This window comes from Arachis ipaensis, chromosome B1 (genome assembly GCF_059453495.1).
Source record: "Arachis ipaensis isolate K30076 ecotype BB chromosome B1, ASM5945349v1, whole genome shotgun sequence".
In the NCBI taxonomy this organism is placed as follows: domain Eukaryota; kingdom Viridiplantae; phylum Streptophyta; class Magnoliopsida; order Fabales; family Fabaceae; genus Arachis; species Arachis ipaensis.
In genome coordinates, this window is record NC_142436.1 from 34,878,577 (window position 1) to 34,897,233 (window position 18,657).

The following is an 18,657-nucleotide window of genomic DNA, read 5'->3' on the forward strand; positions in this document are numbered from 1 at the left end:
GAAAGAAACAAAGGCTAAAATAAATAAGCGAAGAAAACAAATGATTTTTTTTTTTTAATTAGAATTGAGACTCAAATTTAAAATTTTTAGATGAAAATGTTAAGATTATATGATTTGAATTATAATTTATTAGCACAAATAAAAAATCTCTTGTCAATTAATGAGTATATATTTTTATGCAAAAAACAATTCTTTCTGCATCTTTTAAAAATTAGGAAATAATTTTATTCATAAATAAAAGAGGAAAAATATAGAATAGAAAGAAATTAGAGATTAGAGAGAATTAAGAAAATGATTCATTAGGTTAAAGAAAAATAAAAAAATAATTTTATAAGAATTATTAATTTTTATTTTTTATTTTTCTATTATTTTTATTTATAGTAAATCGTACTGACTAATAAAATGATTTTAATTAGGCTTTGGACTCATCTTTAGAATATTTTTTTATATTGAGTTATTAAGGATAAATTTCTCAAAAATAACTCAAACTATTTGTTATACATTAAATAAGAAAATGATATGAATTATTAATTCTTATTTTTTATCATTTTTTATTATTTTTATTTATAATAAATCGTACTAACTAATAAAATTATTTTAATTAGGTCATAGACTCATTTTTAGAATAATTTTTTATATTGAGTTATTAAGGATAAATTTTTCAAAAATAATTCAAACTATTTGTTATACATTATTATTATTAAGTTTTTTTTATACGATATCAGTAATATTTTATTTTTATATAATTAAAAAATATTTTTTACGAAAGGTTAATAATAGGATGTCTTATTGTAATAAAAAAATATTTTTATTACGTTTTATATCATTATCATAATAGTAAAAAATACTAAAATATTCAAATAATTATGTATTTCACATTAAAATCATCTATATGTAACAAAAATTGTCCTACATTTTTATTTGTTGTATTATTTTTTTTAACAAAAACTTTGCCTTTAAAGTTGTGAAAAAACTGAAAATTCTAATTACAATTAATAAGAATAACAATTAATCAAAAAATAAATATTTTTTATTATTTTTTATTTTTTTACGGTATCTTCCAATCCGAAAAGTTAAGGACTAATCATCACTAATTAAAGAGAAATTGGTGTAACTCCTTGAACGGTGTTGAACGCCAATGCTGTGGTGCCAAATGCCAAGAGGACAAAGAGAAATTGGTGTGACTCCTTGCATGACATTGGACGCCACTGGTGCTGCACCAGACACCAAGAGTCCAAAAAGTGATCTCTATGGCCTTTCTCCTTCTCAATTCTTACTAAATCTTCATCCAATTCTATCTACAATCATCAAAATACTACAACAACTCAAAATAGCATCGATTGAAGTATAAATCACTTAATTTCTCTAGGAAATCACTAAATCATCACATGAATAATGAAGAAAAGATACTCATGATGTTCATGCATCAATTCTCAATTAATTGCTTTACAAATTCATGTCTTAAACTTATATGTCTAGACTTTTAATTATAAATCTTATTATATATTTAAGACATTGTTGATTTACAATTACAAAAGATTGAAATTGTTATCACTGCTGTGGCTATAATTTTAGGGAAGTTCTATGGTGCTGTCCCAAAAAACATGCATGTCATACTGTCTCTATGTGTTATGCTAAGATAAAGATACGTGTAGTTTTTTTAAAATTGAATCCCGTTCTCCGTTTTTGCTTAGGGGAGGGATTAGTTGTGATTTTTGAGATTTGTTACGTGGATAGTGGACTTGGTGGTATGGGCCAAAGTAGTGAATATGAGGTCAAACAAAAAAGGTAGAGAGAAAATTATAGTGGATAAAAAAGGCCAACCCAAAATAAAAAAATAATCTACTATGTATTTTACTTTTTCTTGATGTGCTAAATGCTTATGAATGGTTGTCATCTAATTTTCTATAAGATGTTTGTGTTTACGAAAGAAATTTTCTTTCAAGTAAAAAACAAAATAAAAATATTTTAAATTATGGAAATATAAATTAATTTAATATTTTTTAAAAATTGAATTAAGTTAGTAAAATTATATAGATATCCAATAAAAATATTTATTAAATCATTTTAATAATTTTATCAAATTAATTTAATTTCAATAAGTATAAAATTAATTTATATTTTTTATGAATTAAAATATTTATTATATAAACTTTTATTAATTTTAGTGGAGCGCTTTTTTGTATAATGTGATACATGTATCTGTCTTTGATGATAAACTATTATTTTAATAAAATTTTTTAAGAAATTATATTTTAATTTGTAAAAATAATAAATTAATTTATATTTTTATGATTAGATTTTTCTTTTACTTAAATAAAAATCAATGTGTTATAATACTCCATAATAGAATCATACATGTAACAATAACAAATTTGAAATTCATGTATGGATTGGACATGTCTCCTCACCAACCCATAACAGATAGGATATTGGTTGAAATTACACTAAATTAAATCCAGAAACAAAAAAATCTAAATATGATCGATAAATGTAATACACGAAGTACACACAGTAGAAGGCAATCTAATATAATAACTATATCCAACACAAGCAAATTAAAATATTGTCATGCTTATACTAAGAAAATTAAATTCAGTAAGTATACTTAGGCAAAACATTATTTGCATGCTACTTTTTTTTTGGTCAACAGTTTTCATGCTTATAGAATTTTTTTGGTCAAGATTGTTTTGTTATTCTGTATTAACTTTGTTTAAATAGTTTGTCCCATGTTAAAATAATACCTGTAACTCAAAGGATTTTTTTTCTCTTTTGGGTTGGCTTGTTTTACCCATTGCAATTTTCTCCCTATCCTTTTTTATTTGACATCATATTCACTACTTTGGCCCATACTACCAAGCCCACTATTCACATAACAAATCTTAAAAATCACAACTAATCCCTCCCCTAAGCAAAAACGGAGAACGGGATTCAGTTAAAAAAAAACTAAACGTGTCTTTATCTCAGCACAACACGTAGAGACAACATGACATGCATATTTTTGGGGACAGCACCATAGAACTTCCCATAATTTTATATCATATAACAAATTTTTAAGCCATTTTGTCTCTTTATCTGTGGTTGATAAAGCTACGCACTCAACCTCCATTGTTAAATGTGAAATACATGTTTATGTTTTTTGAGGTTTAACTTATTGTTTCATCACCTATGGTAAAAATTAATCATGAAGTATAATAGTTATTACCAAAATTTGTAATTCAATTTGCACCTGAATAACGTTTCCTATAACATTAGTATATTCTAATTGTGCTACAAGTCTCCTCATGCTTTCTTCTAATTTAAAATTATGATTATAGGGTATATTGGATTCTTTAATTGTGAGATGATCAAACTTTTTCAATACCCCTTTTTTTATAATGAGATTTACTTAAAGTAAAGTCAATTTTATTCTTATGCATTTTTATGTTTAATATTATCAACTTTATTCAAATTTTTTATTTTGAATTTAAAAGTTAGATACTCCTTTTTTATTCGAATTCCTTCTATATTTGTTTCAATAATTAACATATCATCAACATACAAACAAATGATTACTACATAATTCTTAATAAATTTTGAGTAAATACATATATCTACACTATTATGTGAAAAGCCATCTGATAACACCATTAAATTAAACTTCACATGCCATTGTTTAGACACTAGTTCTAAGTCGTACAAAGACTTAACTAATTTACAAATTTTCTATTCATTGTAGCAAGTAGCTTTTCGGTTGCTCCATATAAATTGTTTTATTAAAATTTCCATTTAAAAAAATTATTTTAACATCTGGTTAATGTATGTGAAACTTGGGAATGGATGCTAATGTTATAAGAGTCTTAATAGAATTCATTCTTTTCTTAGGTGTGTATGTATCAAAATAGTCTAGATCTTCTTTTTATCTAAACTCCTTGACCACTAACCTTGCTTTAAAGATTTGTAACGAGCCATCAGTGCTATACTTTCTTCTGAATACCCACTTACATCTTATATCCTTTGATCTTGGGAGAAACTCAACTAGACTGAAGTATTATTTAATAATATTGAGTCTATTTTATTATTTGTTGCTTCTTTTTAAACAGTAAAATTTTTAAAAGCCATGACCTCTTTGAATGTTTGAAGATCACCTTTTATGCTAATTACAATAGGAATCTTATTTGTTACAAAATATCTAGTTTTTTCTACAAAAGAAGTGACAGTGTGAGAAGAAATAAAATTTGGATCCAACTCTTTTTTTTTCTTCCCAAAACTTTTTCTTGCTATGATAAATTCTGACACTTAGATATTTATTATTTTAATTATTTATTTCATGTGAGACATTAGTATCCTTTTAGGGTTATAGTGAATTAGAAGTTGAATCATTAATAAATCTATTTTTAATAAATTCTATATTTCATAATTCAACAACTACAGTAAACACTTAGTCTAATATTATATATATTTAAAAATTTTGAATATATCCTATTAAGGTATTTTTTTTTGTTCTTGACCCTAATTTAGTTCTCTTTTAATCAGGAACTTGATAAAAAACTAAACACTCCATACTTTTAAATAATTCAAATTAAGTTTTTTTTTCTTTCCATATTTCATAAGAAGAAAATCTTTCTATGTCTTGACAATATTCTATTATGAATATGACTTGCATCAATAATACCTCACCCCATAAATTATAAGGCAATTTTACATTTAGTAACATCGAATTAAATATATCTACTAAAGTACAACTTTTTCTTTTTGCCAAACTTTTTTTTAGCGAAGTATATGGAGTGAAAATTCATACACAATACCATATAATTCACAAAAGTTACTAAATTCATTAGAAAAATATGTTTCACCTCTATTACTACGAAAAATTTTTATTTTCTTATCATGCATATTCTCTACTTCTATTTTATTTTTTTAAATATTTTAAATATTTTATTTTTATTTCTAAATAAATACACATATGTAAATCTAGAACAATCATCAATAAAAATTATAAAATATTTTTTCCTCCTCTAGTAATATTTCTATTTAATTTACATATATCACTATGAATCAATTCTAGCAAATATGTATTTCTTTCAATTTTAGAAAAAAAATTCTTAGTAATTTTGAATTGTATGTATGTAAATATCACATTTCTTATTAAAATTCTTGTTATTAAGATCTATATAGTTATTTTTATACATATATTTAATTGATTTATAATTTAAGTCTGCTAATCTATTATGTCATAAATCACAAGAATTAATAACATAAAAGAAATATTCATTTTATTATCAAAATTAAGCTTGAACATGACTTCAGTACAATGTCCTTTTTCTATAAATACATCATTCTTAAAAAAGACAATTTTATCGTATTTCATTATATCTTTAAATCCATTTTTACATAAGAGACTAACAGAAATTAAATTTCTTCCTCAACTCTAGAACATCAAGTAGATTTATCAAACTTAATTTCTTTTCAGATGTAAAGTTTGATTCTATAATTTCTTGACAACAAACTTTGGCTGAATTATCATTGCCCATAAAAACCTCTTCATTGTTCACTTTTTCATATATTTTGAATTGGTTGCGATCATTACAAACATGAACAATAGCCTCAAAGTCTAACCACCATTCAAGTGATTTCTCTTGTGTTGTCAAGTTGAGTCCTGTAGCTATGTCAATATGCATATTTTGTACATTTTTTGTAACCATAGCAACTAAATCTTTCTCTTTCACTAAGTTGGTATTTCGTACTTCTTTCTTCTAAGAGTCTACATTCTTTTATGTAATGCCCTTTCTTATGTAAATAATAATACTCTTTTTGTCTCTTCTTGTCTTTCTTAAGATCCTTTGAGAAATTTATTTTCTTTCTATTTGTTTTATCTTCACCAATATAATTCACTTTAGAACTTTGAAAGATATACAACATTAGATTTTTGAGTTTCTTCCTCTATACGTATATGTTTTAATAACTTCTCAATTGTGAATTTCTCACTAAGATATAAAAGTTTCATCCTATAATCATTTTAAGATGAAGATAATTTTAAAATAATTATTCTAACTTGTAATGACTCAAGGATCACCACTTATAAATCATAGAAATCTACTTACAAGAATTTGTAGTTCATGAATTTGATCTATAATAGATATAGTATCAACCATGATGAATTCAAAATACTTTAATATAATGAACTTATTTGTTCCTTATTGCTCAATGTTGTACTTTTCTTCCAAAGACTTCCAAATCTCTAATGTGATTGAATTGACATGTAGATATTAGAGTCGGTCGGATAAAGTGGGGAGAATATACACTCGTTATGCAAAAGTATCCACATCATGTTTCTTCTTGAATTGAGAAATTTTTTGCTTCTCTTCTGATGTAGCATTTTTAGCGGCATTGGCAATCGGTATAGTCTTTGGTTTAAGCACATATGTATGGTTGAGAATCAAAAGAAAAAACATCATCTTGTCTTTCTAACGGTTAAAAGTTGTTCTATCAAAGCTTCAATTTGACAAATTCTTTATTTATGACCTTGAATGCGGTGTTTTGATCTTGATCCATCTTTAACTAATATTTATTTAATTGTTGAAAAAATTATGAGTAGAAGATGACAAAAACTTATATTTGTTGTGATTTCAAGGCACGATTAGATCACTTTCTTTAAAGAGATATTTATTCATACACTTAGTTGCTATAGGGTTAATGACAATACTCTTCCAAAATGCAATTAAAAATCTATGAATTTCTTACTTAAAAATAATAATAAATTTTCTATCTCTTGAACAAAAAATATTTCAAAACTCTTGGTAATTGAAATGTACACTTGGTTTATAACATCCTACCACGCAGAGCTTTACACTTAAGTCGTAAATTAAATGTGGCGAGGTATCACGACCTCTAAAAGAAAAAGACACACACCTATATAACTATATTTGAAGGAAATTATAAATAGGATCCTTGAATAAGAAGATATACAAAGTAGAACGGAAAAACGCATCACACTCGCATAACTACGCATATAACAGATAAATACGGTCGAAAAGAAAGGATAAAGCATATATAAAGATCAGAGTTCCAAAAGATACAAATATCCAAGCTCCAAACTCAACCTGTGAAGCTAAGGCCAGTCAGAGTTTATATATATATATATAGAAACAAAATGCTAAACCTAGAATATAGTTCTTCGCTTCTAGAAGGTCTCCAGTATCCTCAATGAGGTGCCTCTTGATCTGCATCTGAAAAACAGCAAAAAATTGTATAGAATGAGATCTAGGGGCTCTCAATATGGTAAAGGTATCCGCACAGTTAATATATAAGATTCCAGAGAAGTCAGAGGCATTCCTAAAATTCTGACACTCAAAAATTTAACTTAAATTCAATACTAAACCATACAGTTTGGTACGCTAACTACGGGATGCCTAGATCTAACTTAATTTTCCACCTTCAATTCATCAATACCCTCCTAAACACTAGTGGAACAACCCTCATCACGCCTCCACCATATGAAGGGTCTCTTAGGTGCAAACACATACAAATCAAACAAAGAAAACACAGATAGAGGTACAATTACAGCAAGTAGAGCAAGTAGCAGATAAACAGAGTTAAGTAGTTAAGCAAACCAAAACAATGTACACTCAAGCAAAACATACAAATGCATATGAAGTATGCCTATCCTATGGTCGATGAGTCTCATCTGTCAGTTATCTAGCCAAACCCGACATGTCTAGTAGCGAACCCTGGACAGAACACCACAACACGAAGCAAGTGGGACCAAACCGCAACCCTTGCATCTTACCCAAGCGGTGTTACAATTCTCAACTCGAAGCAAGCAAAACAAAACTCAACCCTTGCATCTTACCTGGTGTCTCGAACTTTTAGCCAAAGCAAGTGGACAACGCCACTACATCTTACCCGAAATCTCAAATTATGCCCGGAGCAGGTGGACAACGCTACTGCCTCTTATCCGGTGATATGTCTCAAATAATTTCAAAAGCTCACACCAAATATATTTTTATTCATCATTCCTCAATGCCATTATCATCATCAATCCCATCCTCATTCAATTGCAATTCCTTTTTATTATCAGCATCTTTATCAATCACCTCTCATTCAACTTCACCAACACCTCATTAATTCGTTATCACTTTGCAAATCCTTCTCAACATTTTCTCAACTTAATTAACATATTCGCCCTCATTCTAAAACTTACAAACTCGCTAACAAACTCTAAACAAGTTTTAAAGAGGTTTGGGAGGTTAGAGAACAGGTTTAAAACATAAAGCAATATTTTTAGAAAACATGGGTTCCGTGTACACATGTCATGTGTCATGTATGTAAAAGTGTAAATTTTCCATCTCGCATACACGATCCTTGTCCGCATACGTGAGCCCCTTAGCAAGGAATCATCCCAGCGTCGTGTGGTCCTACCTGCGTACGCGGACCAGTAATTTTGTCCATTTCACGTACGCACTCATATGTCCAAGTACGTGGACGTCTAAGCAAAGCCTAGGGTCTGTTTCACGTGCATGTCTGTGTACGCATGCCTAGCAGAATTCGCAAAAAGCTGCTAAGTTCTAGAAAACCAGTTTTACATACCCAACTTCGAACGCGCATAACTTTTTTGTTAGAAATTGTTTTTAGTCCGTTCTTTGAACGTTATAAACTTCACGAACCCAACTTTCATTCAAAATAAGTTTTATAAAATTTGAGAATTCGAAAGCCAAGTTATGGCCCACCAAAGTTGGCAAAAAATTAGCTTTTACCAAAAATTCTCAAAACTCTAGTTTCTTCTAAGGATTAACCACCAAAAATGCCCCCAAATTATTCAAACGCTGACAAAAATACATCCGAATTTTACTATCGACAAAAATGCCTTTAAATAATTTAAAAACACAACAACAATATCCAGCAGTAAATATATATTTTCAAAAAATACTTTAGAGATTGAATTTTGATGCAATTTTTTACAAGCATGATTATAAAAATAATATATTATTATACATAAAAATTGGTGATTTTTTTATAAGTATATAATTTTTTATAATTATTTTTGTTAACAACCAATAATACTTTTAAAAAATTACAAAATAATATATACTTAACAAAAAATCACCAAATTTTAAGAATAATAATATCTCATTTTTTTAATTATGTTTGCAAAAAATTGCATCAAAATTCAATCTCTAATTTATATTTTGAGAAATACATATTTAATGTTAGTTTTTTTGTAAAATTTATCTAACATTAAATATGTATTTCTCAAAAAATATATTAGAGATTGAATTTTGATACAATTTTTTGCAAGCATGATTAAGAAAATGAGATATTAGTATCCTTAAAATTTGGTGATTTTTTGTTGTGTATATATTTTTTTTTGTAATTTTTTTGTTAACAACTAATAATACTTTTAAAAAATTACCAAAAAAATTACAAAAAAAAATATATACTTAGAAAAAAATTATCAAATTTTAAGAATAATAATATCTCATTTTTTAATTATTCTTATAAAAAATCACATCAAAATTCAATCTCTAAGGCATTTTTTGAAAATATATATTTACCGTTGGGTATTGTTGTTATGTTTTTAAATTACTTAAAGGTATTTTTGTCGATAGTAAAATTCGAGTGCATTTCTGTCAGCGTTTGAATAATTCGGGGGTGTTTTTGGTGGTTAACCCTTCTTCTAAAATCCTAATTCCAAACCAATAATTTTTACAACCAAAATAGTCCTTAGTGTGCCTCACCAGGTTCATGCTCTTCCCTTTCATACCACAACATGCCAACATACAATTTCATTTAATCCATTCATTTCAATTTCACAAACCCACCTTCACAACAACAATCATCATTATTCTATACTCATCAATAATGTAATCCAACACATTCAAACTCATTCCCCCTTCGTATACAAATCATATACCATTTACACAATTTATCAATCATTCATTCAGTTCATTCATATCTTAAAGTCTTCTAGCCTAAATTTTCACGTGACATTAAATATTAACTAGGAGAAACCAAAACCATACCTTGGCCAATTCCTCCCTAAGCCCAAAACACCTAAAAAACTCTCCTTTCACAAGCTCCAAGCTTCCAAATGCCAATTCCACAAGCTCAACCACCAGAATTTCGTTTCAAACCCCCAATTGAACTCCAATTCAATAAGAAACACAATCTATAATTCACACAATTTCACTGATGAGCGGATAATTTATACGCTTTTTGGCATTGTTTTTAGTATGTTTTTAGTAGGATCTAATCACTTTTAGGGATGTTTTCATTAGTTTTTATGTTAAATTCACATTTCTGGACTTTACTATGAGTTTTTGTGTTTTTCTGTGATTTTAGGTATTTTCTGGCTGAAATTGAGGGACTTGAGCAGAAATCAGATTCAGAGGTTGAAAAAGGACTGCTGATGCTGTTGGATTCTGACCTCCCTGCACTCAAAGTGGATTTTCTGGAGCTACAGAACTCGAAATGGCGTGCTTCCAATTGCGTTGGAAAGTAGACATCCAGGGCTTTCCAGCAATGTATAATAGTCCATACTTTGGCCAAAAATAGACGACGTAAACTGGCGTTCAACGCCAGCTTTCTACCCAAATCTGGCGTCCAGCGCCAGAAAAGGATCCAAAACCAGAGTTGAACGCCCAAACTGGCACAGAAACTGGCGTTCAACTCCACAAATGGCCTCTGCACGTGCAACACTCAGGCTCAGCCCAAACACACACCAAGTGCGCCCAGGAAGTGGATTTATGCATCAATTACTTACTCATGTAAACCCTAGTGACTAGTTTATTATAAATAGGACCTTTTACTAGTCTTTTTGACCATCTTTTGATCATCTTAGGATCTTAGGATCATCTTTGAACGCATTGTTCTTAGATCAAGGGGGCTGGCCATCTCGGCCATGCCTGGACCTTCACTTATGTATTTTCATACGGTAGAGTTTCTACACTCCCTTATGAACGCGTGCCTGACAAACACTTCTGTTCTACATGAAATAAGCTAGAATGAGTATCTCTTAGATCTCCTAACCAGAATCTTCGTGGCGTAAGCTAGAATGATGGCGGCATTTAAGAGAATCAGGAAAGTCTAAACCTTGTCTGTGGTATTCCGAGTAGGATTCAATGATTGAATGACTGTGACGAGCTCCTAACTCGCGATTGCAGGGCGTTAGTGACAGACGCAAAAGGATAGTAAATCCTATTGCAGCATGATCGAGAACCGACAGATGATTAGCCGTGCCGTGACAGGGTGCGTGAGCATATTATTCACTGAGAGGATAAGATGAAGCCATTGACAAGGGTGATGCCTCCAGACGATTAGCCATGCCGTGACAGGGCATTGAATCATTTTCCCGAGAGATGACCGAAAGTAGCCATTGACAGTGGTGATGTATCACATAAAGCCAGCCATGGAAAGGAGTAAGACTGACTGGATGAAGATAGCAGGAAAGCAGAGGTTCAGAGGAACGAAAGCATCTCCATTCACTTATCTGAAATTCCTATCAATGAATTACATAAGTGTCTCTATCCCTATTTTATTAATTAATATTCGAAAACACCGTTATCACTTTATATCTGCCTGACTGAGATTTACAAGGTGACCATAGCTTGCTTCATACCAACAATCTCCGTGGGATTCGACCCTTACTCACGTAAGGTATTACTTGGACGACCCAGTGCACTTGCTGGTTAGTTGTATCGAAGTTGTGACAATTATGAATTAAGATCAGAGCACCAAGCTTTGGAGCCATTACCAGGATTTGTTTGAGCCTGGACATCACAATTTCGTGCACCAAGTTTTTGGCGCCGTTGCCGGGGATTGTTTGAGTTTGGACAACTGACGGTTCATCTTGTTGCTCAGATTGGGTAACTTTCTTTTCGTTTTCTTTTCAAAAATCTTTCAAAAAAAAAATCTTTCAAAATTTCTCTTTTGTTTTCGAAAAAAAATAAATAAATAAATAAATAAATAATAAAAATGTTTTCAAAAATTTATTCAAAATTTTTAAGAATGAATTCTAGTGTTTCATGAAGCATGTTGAAGCCTGGCTGGCTGTAAAGCCATGTCTAAATTCATTTGGACTGAGGCTTGCAATTTGTTATCAAGAGCAATTTAGTTGTTGCTCATCCACCTGCTGCTGATCCATGATCACCTGCTGAAGCTTGGCTGGCCATTGGCCATGTCTAGTGTTCTGGACCGGAGCTTTCATTGAAAGCTTAGCTGGCTAGTGAGCCATGTCTAATTCCTGGACTGAAGCTTTAGACTAATATGGCAAGATTCCTGGAATTCATATTAAAAATTTTGGAATCCTTATTTTCCTTTTTCAAATAATTTTCGAAAAAAAAAATCCAAAAAAAATTAGAAAATCATAAAAATCAAAAATATTTCTCTGTTTCTTGTTTGAGTCTTGAGTCACATTATAAGTTTGGTGTCACTTGCATATGCATCTTGCATTTTTTCGAAAATATCATGCATTCATAGTGTTCTTCATGATCTTCAAGTTGTTCTTGGTAAGTCTTCTTGTTTGATCTTGATGATTTTTTGTTTTGTGTCTTTTCATGTTTATCATATGCATTCTTGAATTCTTATTGTCTAAGCATTAAAGAATTCTAAGTTTGGTGTCTTGCATGTTTTCTTTGTATTAAAAATTTTTCAAAAATATGTTCTTGATGTTCATCATGACATTCAAAGTGTTCTTGGTGTTCATCTTGACATTTATAGCATTCTTGCATGCATCACATGTTTTGATCTAAAAATTTCATGCATTGCATTTTGTTTGTGTTTTTCTCTCTCATTATAAAAAATTCAAAAATAAAAAAAAAATATCTTTCCCTTCTTCTCTCATCAAATTCGAAAATTTGGGTTGACTTTTTCAAAAAATTTTAAAATCAAATTGTTTCTTATGAGTCAAATCAAATTTTCAATTTGAAAATCTTATCTTTTTCAAAATCTTTTCAAAAATCAAATCTTTTTCAAAATTCTTAGTTATTTTCGAAAATTCCAAAAATATTTTTCAAAAATCTTTTTCTTATTTTTATACCAAATTTTCGAAAATAACATAATCAATTAATGTTTTGATTCAAAAATTTGAAGTTTGTTACTTGCTTGTTAAGAAAGATTCAATCTTTAAGTTCTAGAATCATATCTTGTGATTTCTTATGAATCAAGTCATTAATTGTGATTTTAAAAATCAAATCTTTTCAAAATTAGTTTCTAAAATATCTTCTTATCTTATCTTTTTCAAAAATATCTTTTCAAAATATCTCTCCTAACCTCCTAACTTCCTATCTTTTCAAAATTTGTTTCAACTAACTAACTAACTTTTTGTTTGTTTCTTAACTTTTTCAAAACTACCTAACTAACTCTCTCTCTCTAATTTTCGAAAATATCTACCCCTTTTTCAAAAATTTCTTTTTAATTAAATAATTATTTTTATTTTTATTTTTGATTTCAAAAAATTTTCGAAAATTACTAACATTTTTCAAAAAAAAAAAACCATTTTCGAAAATCACTAACTCTTTTTCAAAATAATTTTCGAAAATTATCCCTCCCCCATCTCATTCTATTTATTCATTCATATCCTAACATCTCATCTCACCTCTCTTCCATCCTCACAGTTGTGTTTCTTCCATTATATTACATTCTTTGTCTCCCCCTCTTCTTCCACTTACATAAGGGAACCTCTATACTGTGGTAAAGAGAATCTCTATTATTATTATTATTTTTCTGTGCCCTCTTCTTTGTCATATGAGCAGGAGCAAGGATAAGAACATTCTTGTGGAAGCAGATCCAGAACCTGAAAGGACTCTGAAGAGAAAATTAAGAGAAGCTAAATTACAACAATCCAGAGATAACCTTTCAGAAATTTTCGAACAGGAAAAGGAGATGGCAGCCGAAAATAATAATAATGTAAGGAAGATGCTTGGTGACTTTACTGCACCTAATTCCAATTTACATGGAAGAAGCATCTCCATTCCTGCCATTGGAGCAAACAATTTTGAGCTGAAACCTCAATTAGTTTCTCTGATGCAGCAGAACTGCAAGTTTCATGGACTTCCATCTGAAGATCCTTTTCAGTTCTTAACTGAATTCTTGCAGATATGTGATACTGTTAAGACTAATGGAGTAGATCCTGAAGTCTACAGGCTCATGCTTTTCCCTTTTGCTGTAAGAGACAGAGCTAGATTATGGTTGGATTCTCAACCCAAAGACAGCCTGAACTCTTGGGATAAGCTGGTCACGGCTTTCTTAGCCAAGTACTTTCCTCCTCAAAAGCTGAGCAAGCTTAGAGCTGATGTTCAAACCTTCAGACAGAAAGAAGGTGAATCCCTCTATGAAGCTTGGGAAAGATACAAACAGTTGACCAAAAAGTGTCCTTCTGACATGCTTTCAGAATGGACCATCCTGGATATATTCTATGATGGTTTATCTGAGCTATCAAAGATGTCACTGGACACTTCTGCAGGTGGATCCATTCACCTAAAGAAAACGCCTGCAGAAGCCCAAGAACTCATTGACATGGTTGCTAATAACCAGTTCATGTACACTTCTGAAAGGAATCCTGTGAGCAATGGGACGCCTATGAAGAAGGGAGTTCTTGAGGTTGATACTCTGAATGCCATATTGGCTCAGAATAAAATATTGACTCAGCAAGTCAATATGATCTCTCAGAGTCTGCATGGAATGCAAGCTGCATCCAACAGTACTCAAGAGGCTTCTCCTGAAGAAGAAGCCTATGATCCTGAGAACCCTGCAATAGCAGAGGTAAATTACTTAGGTGAACCTTATGGAAACACCTATAACTCAACATGGAGAAATCATCCAAATTTCTCATGGAAGGATCAAAAGCCTCAACAAGGCTTTAATAATGGCGGAAGAAACAGGTTTAGCAATGGCAAACCTTTTCCATCATCAACTCAGCAACAGACAGAGAACTCTGAACAAAATGCTTCTAATTTAGCAAATCTAGTCTCTGATCTATCTAAGGCCACTGTAAGTTTCATGAATGAAACAAGGTCTTCCATTAGAAATCTGGAAGCACAAGTGGGCCAGCTGAGTAAAAGGATCACTGAAATCCCTCCTAGTACTCTCCCAAGCAATACAGAAGAGAATCCAAAAGGAGAGTGCAAGGCCATTGACATAAGCGCCATGGCCGAACCTGTGAGGAGAGGAGAGGACGTGAATCCCAAGGAGGAAGACCTCCTGGGACGTGCAGTGATCAATAAGGAGCTTCCCTCTGAGGAACCAAAGGAATCTGAGACTCATCTAGAGACCATAGAGATTCCATTAACTCTCCTTATGCCCTTCATGAGCTCTGATGAGTATTCCTCTTCTGAAGAGAATGAGGATGTTATTAAAGAGCAAACTGCCAAGTTTCTTGGTGCAATCATGAAGCTGAATGCCAAATTGTTTGGCATTGATGCTTGGGAAGTTGAACCTCCCTTGTTCATCAATGAACTAAGTGATCTGGATCAACTGACATTGCCTCAGAAGAGACAGGATCCTGGAAAGTTCATAATACCCTGTACCATAGGCACCATGATCTTTAAGGCTCTGTGTGACCTTGGTTCAGGAATAAACCTCATGCCCCTCTCTGTAATAGAGAAACTGGGAATCTATGGGGTGCAAGCTGCTAAAATCTCACTAGAGATGGCAGACAGCTCAAGAAGACAGGCTTATGGACAAGTAGAAGATGTATTAGTAAAGGTTGAGGGCCTTTACATACCTACTGATTTCATAGTCCTGGATACTGGAAAGGAAGAGGATGAATCCATCATCCTAGGAAGACCTTTCCTGGCCACAGCAAGAGCTGTGATTGATGTTGACAGAGGTGAAATAGTCCTTCAATGGAATGAGAACTCCCTTGTATTCAAAACTCAACGATCTCCCTCTGCAACCATGGAGAGGAAGCTTGAAAAGCTTCTCTCAAAGCAGAGTCAACCAGAGCCCCCACAGTCAAACTCTAAGTTTGGTGTTGGGAGGCCACAACCAAACTCTAAGTTTGGTGTTGAACTCCCATATCCAAACTCTAAGTTTGGTGTTGGAGAGTCTCAACAAAGCTCTGCACATCTGTAAGGCTCCATGAGAGCCCACTGTCAAGCTATTGACATTAAAGAAGCACTTGTTGGGAGGCAACCCAATGTTTATCTAACTTTTATTTTCATTGTTTTTCATGTTTTCTTAGGTTCATGATCATGTGGAGTCACAAAATAAATACAAAAATTGAAAACGGAATCAAAAACAGCAGAAGAAAAATCACACCCTGGAGGAGCATCTGTCTGGCGTTCAAACGCCAGAACAGAGCATAGTTCTGGCGCTGAACGCCCAGAATAGGAGCATCCTGGCGCTGAACGCCCAGAACAAGCATGGTTCTGGCGTTCAACGCCAGAAATGGCAGCAAAGGGGCGTTGAACGCCCAAAAAGGGCACCAACCTGGCGCTGAACGCCCAGAGTTGTGTGCAAGGGCATTTTACATGCCTAAATTGGTGCAGGGATGTAAATTCCTTGACACCTCAGGATCTGTGGACCCCACAGGATCATCTTAGGATCTGTGGACCCCACAGGATCCCCACCAACCTCATCATCTCTCTTTCCATTCATGATCATCCCTTCTTTTTTTCCATTTACCACTCACATCCATACACCCACTACCTTCAAAAATTCAACATCTCTCTCCCACCCAATCCCACCCATATGGCCGAATACACACTCCCATCCATCTCCTCCATATCTTCTTCTTATTCTTCTATTCTTTCTTCTTTTGCTCGAGGGCGAGCAACATTCTAAGTTTGGTGTGGTAAAAGCATAGCTTTTTTGTTTTTTTCCATAACCATTGATGGCACCTAAGGCCAAAGAAACCTCTAGAAAGAGGAAAGGGAAGACAAAAGCTTCCATCAAGGGTCTATAGCTCAGTGGTAGAACATTTGACTGCAATTCAAGAGATCCCTGAGATACCTCAGGGGATACATTTTCTTCCACACAATTATTGGAAGCAACTAAGGGTGGAACATCAAGAGCACTCCATCATCCTTCATGAAATCAGAGAAGATCTAAAAGCAATGAAGGAGGAGCAGCAAAGACAAGGAAGAGACATAGAAGAGCTCAAGGACATCACTAAGGTGGACTCATTCCTTGTTCTTACTTTCTCTGTTTTTCGTTTTCTATGTTATGTGCTTATCTAGGTTTGTGTCTTCATTACATGATCATTAGTAGTTAGTAACTTTGTCTTAAAGTTATGAATGTCCTATGAATCCATCACCTCTCTTAAATGAAAAATGTTTTAATTCAAAAGAACAAGAAGTACATGAGTTTCGAATTTATCCTTGAACTTAGTTTAATTATATTGATGTGGTGACAATGCTTCTTGTTTTCTGAATGTATGCTTGAACAGTGCATATATCTTTTGAAGTTGTTGTTTAAGAATGTTAAATATGTTGGCTCTTGAAAGAATGATGACTAGGAGACATGTTATTTGATAATCTGAAAAATCATAAAAATAATTCTTGAAGCAAGAAAAAGCAGCAAAGAACAAAGCTTGCAGAAAAAAAAAAAATAGGCGAAAAAAAAAATAGAAAGAAAAAGAAAAAGCAAGCAGAAAAAGCCAAAAGCTCTTAAAACCAAGAGGCAAGAGCAAAAAGCCAATAACCCTCAAAACCAAAACGCAAGGGCAATAAAAAGGATCCCAAGGCTTTGAGCATCAGTGGATAGGAGGGCCTAAAGGAATAAAATCCCGGTCTAAGCGGCTAAACCAAGCTGTCCCTAACCATGTGCTTGTGGCGTGTAGGTGTCAAGTGAAAACTTGAGACTGAGCGGTTAAAGTCAAGGTCCAAAGCAAAAGAAGAGTGTGCTTAAGAACCCTGGACACCTCTAATTGGGGACTTTAGCAAAGCTGAGTCACAATCTGAAAAGGTTCACCCAATTATGTATCTGTGGCATTTATGTATCCGGTGGTAATACTGGAAAACAAAGTGCTTAGGGCCACGGCCAAGACTCATAAAGAAGCTGTGTTCAAGAATCATCATACTGAACTAGGAGAGTCAATGACACTATTCGAACTCTGAGTTCCTATAGATGCCAATCATTCTGAACCTCAATGGATAAAGTGAGATGCCAAAACTATTCAAGAGGCAAAAAGCTATAAGTCCCGCTCATATGATTGAAGCTATGTTTCATTGATAGTTTGAAATTTATAGTATATTCTATTCTTTTTATCCTATTTTGATTTTCAGTTGCTTGGGGACAAGCAACAATTTAAGTTTGGTGTTGTGATGAGCGGATAATTTATACGCTTTTTGACATTGTTTTTAGTATGTTTTTAGTAGGATCTAATCACTTTTAGGGATGTTTTTAATAGATTTTGTGTTAAATTCACATTTCTGGACTTTACTATGAGTTTGTGTGTTTTTCTGTGATTTCAGGTATTTTCTGGCTGAAATTGAGGGACTTGAGCAGAAATCAGATTCAGAGGTTGAAAAAGGACTGCTGATGCTGTTGGATTCTGACCTCCCTGCACTCAAAGTGGATTTTCTGGAGCTACAGAACTCGGAATTTATAGTATATTCTCTTCTTTTTATCCTATTTGATTTTCTGGATGTCTACTTTCCAACGCAATTGGAAGCGCGCCATTTCGAGTTCTGTAGCTCCAGAAAATCCACTTTGAGTGCAGGGAGGTCAGAATCCAAC

The 18,657-nt window shown here is 32.3% G+C and overlaps 1 non-coding gene across 1 annotated transcript; it reads right to left on the reverse strand.

Annotated features, from left to right (window-relative positions):
• Positions 1-14,256: 14,256 nt before the first annotated feature.
• LOC148576194 (small nucleolar RNA R71) lies at positions 14,257-14,364 on the reverse strand. Its single transcript, XR_015903199.1, has one exon. It is a non-coding gene; the product is annotated as a small nucleolar RNA R71 (small nucleolar RNA).
• Between the last annotated feature and the right edge of the window lie 4,293 nt (positions 14,365-18,657).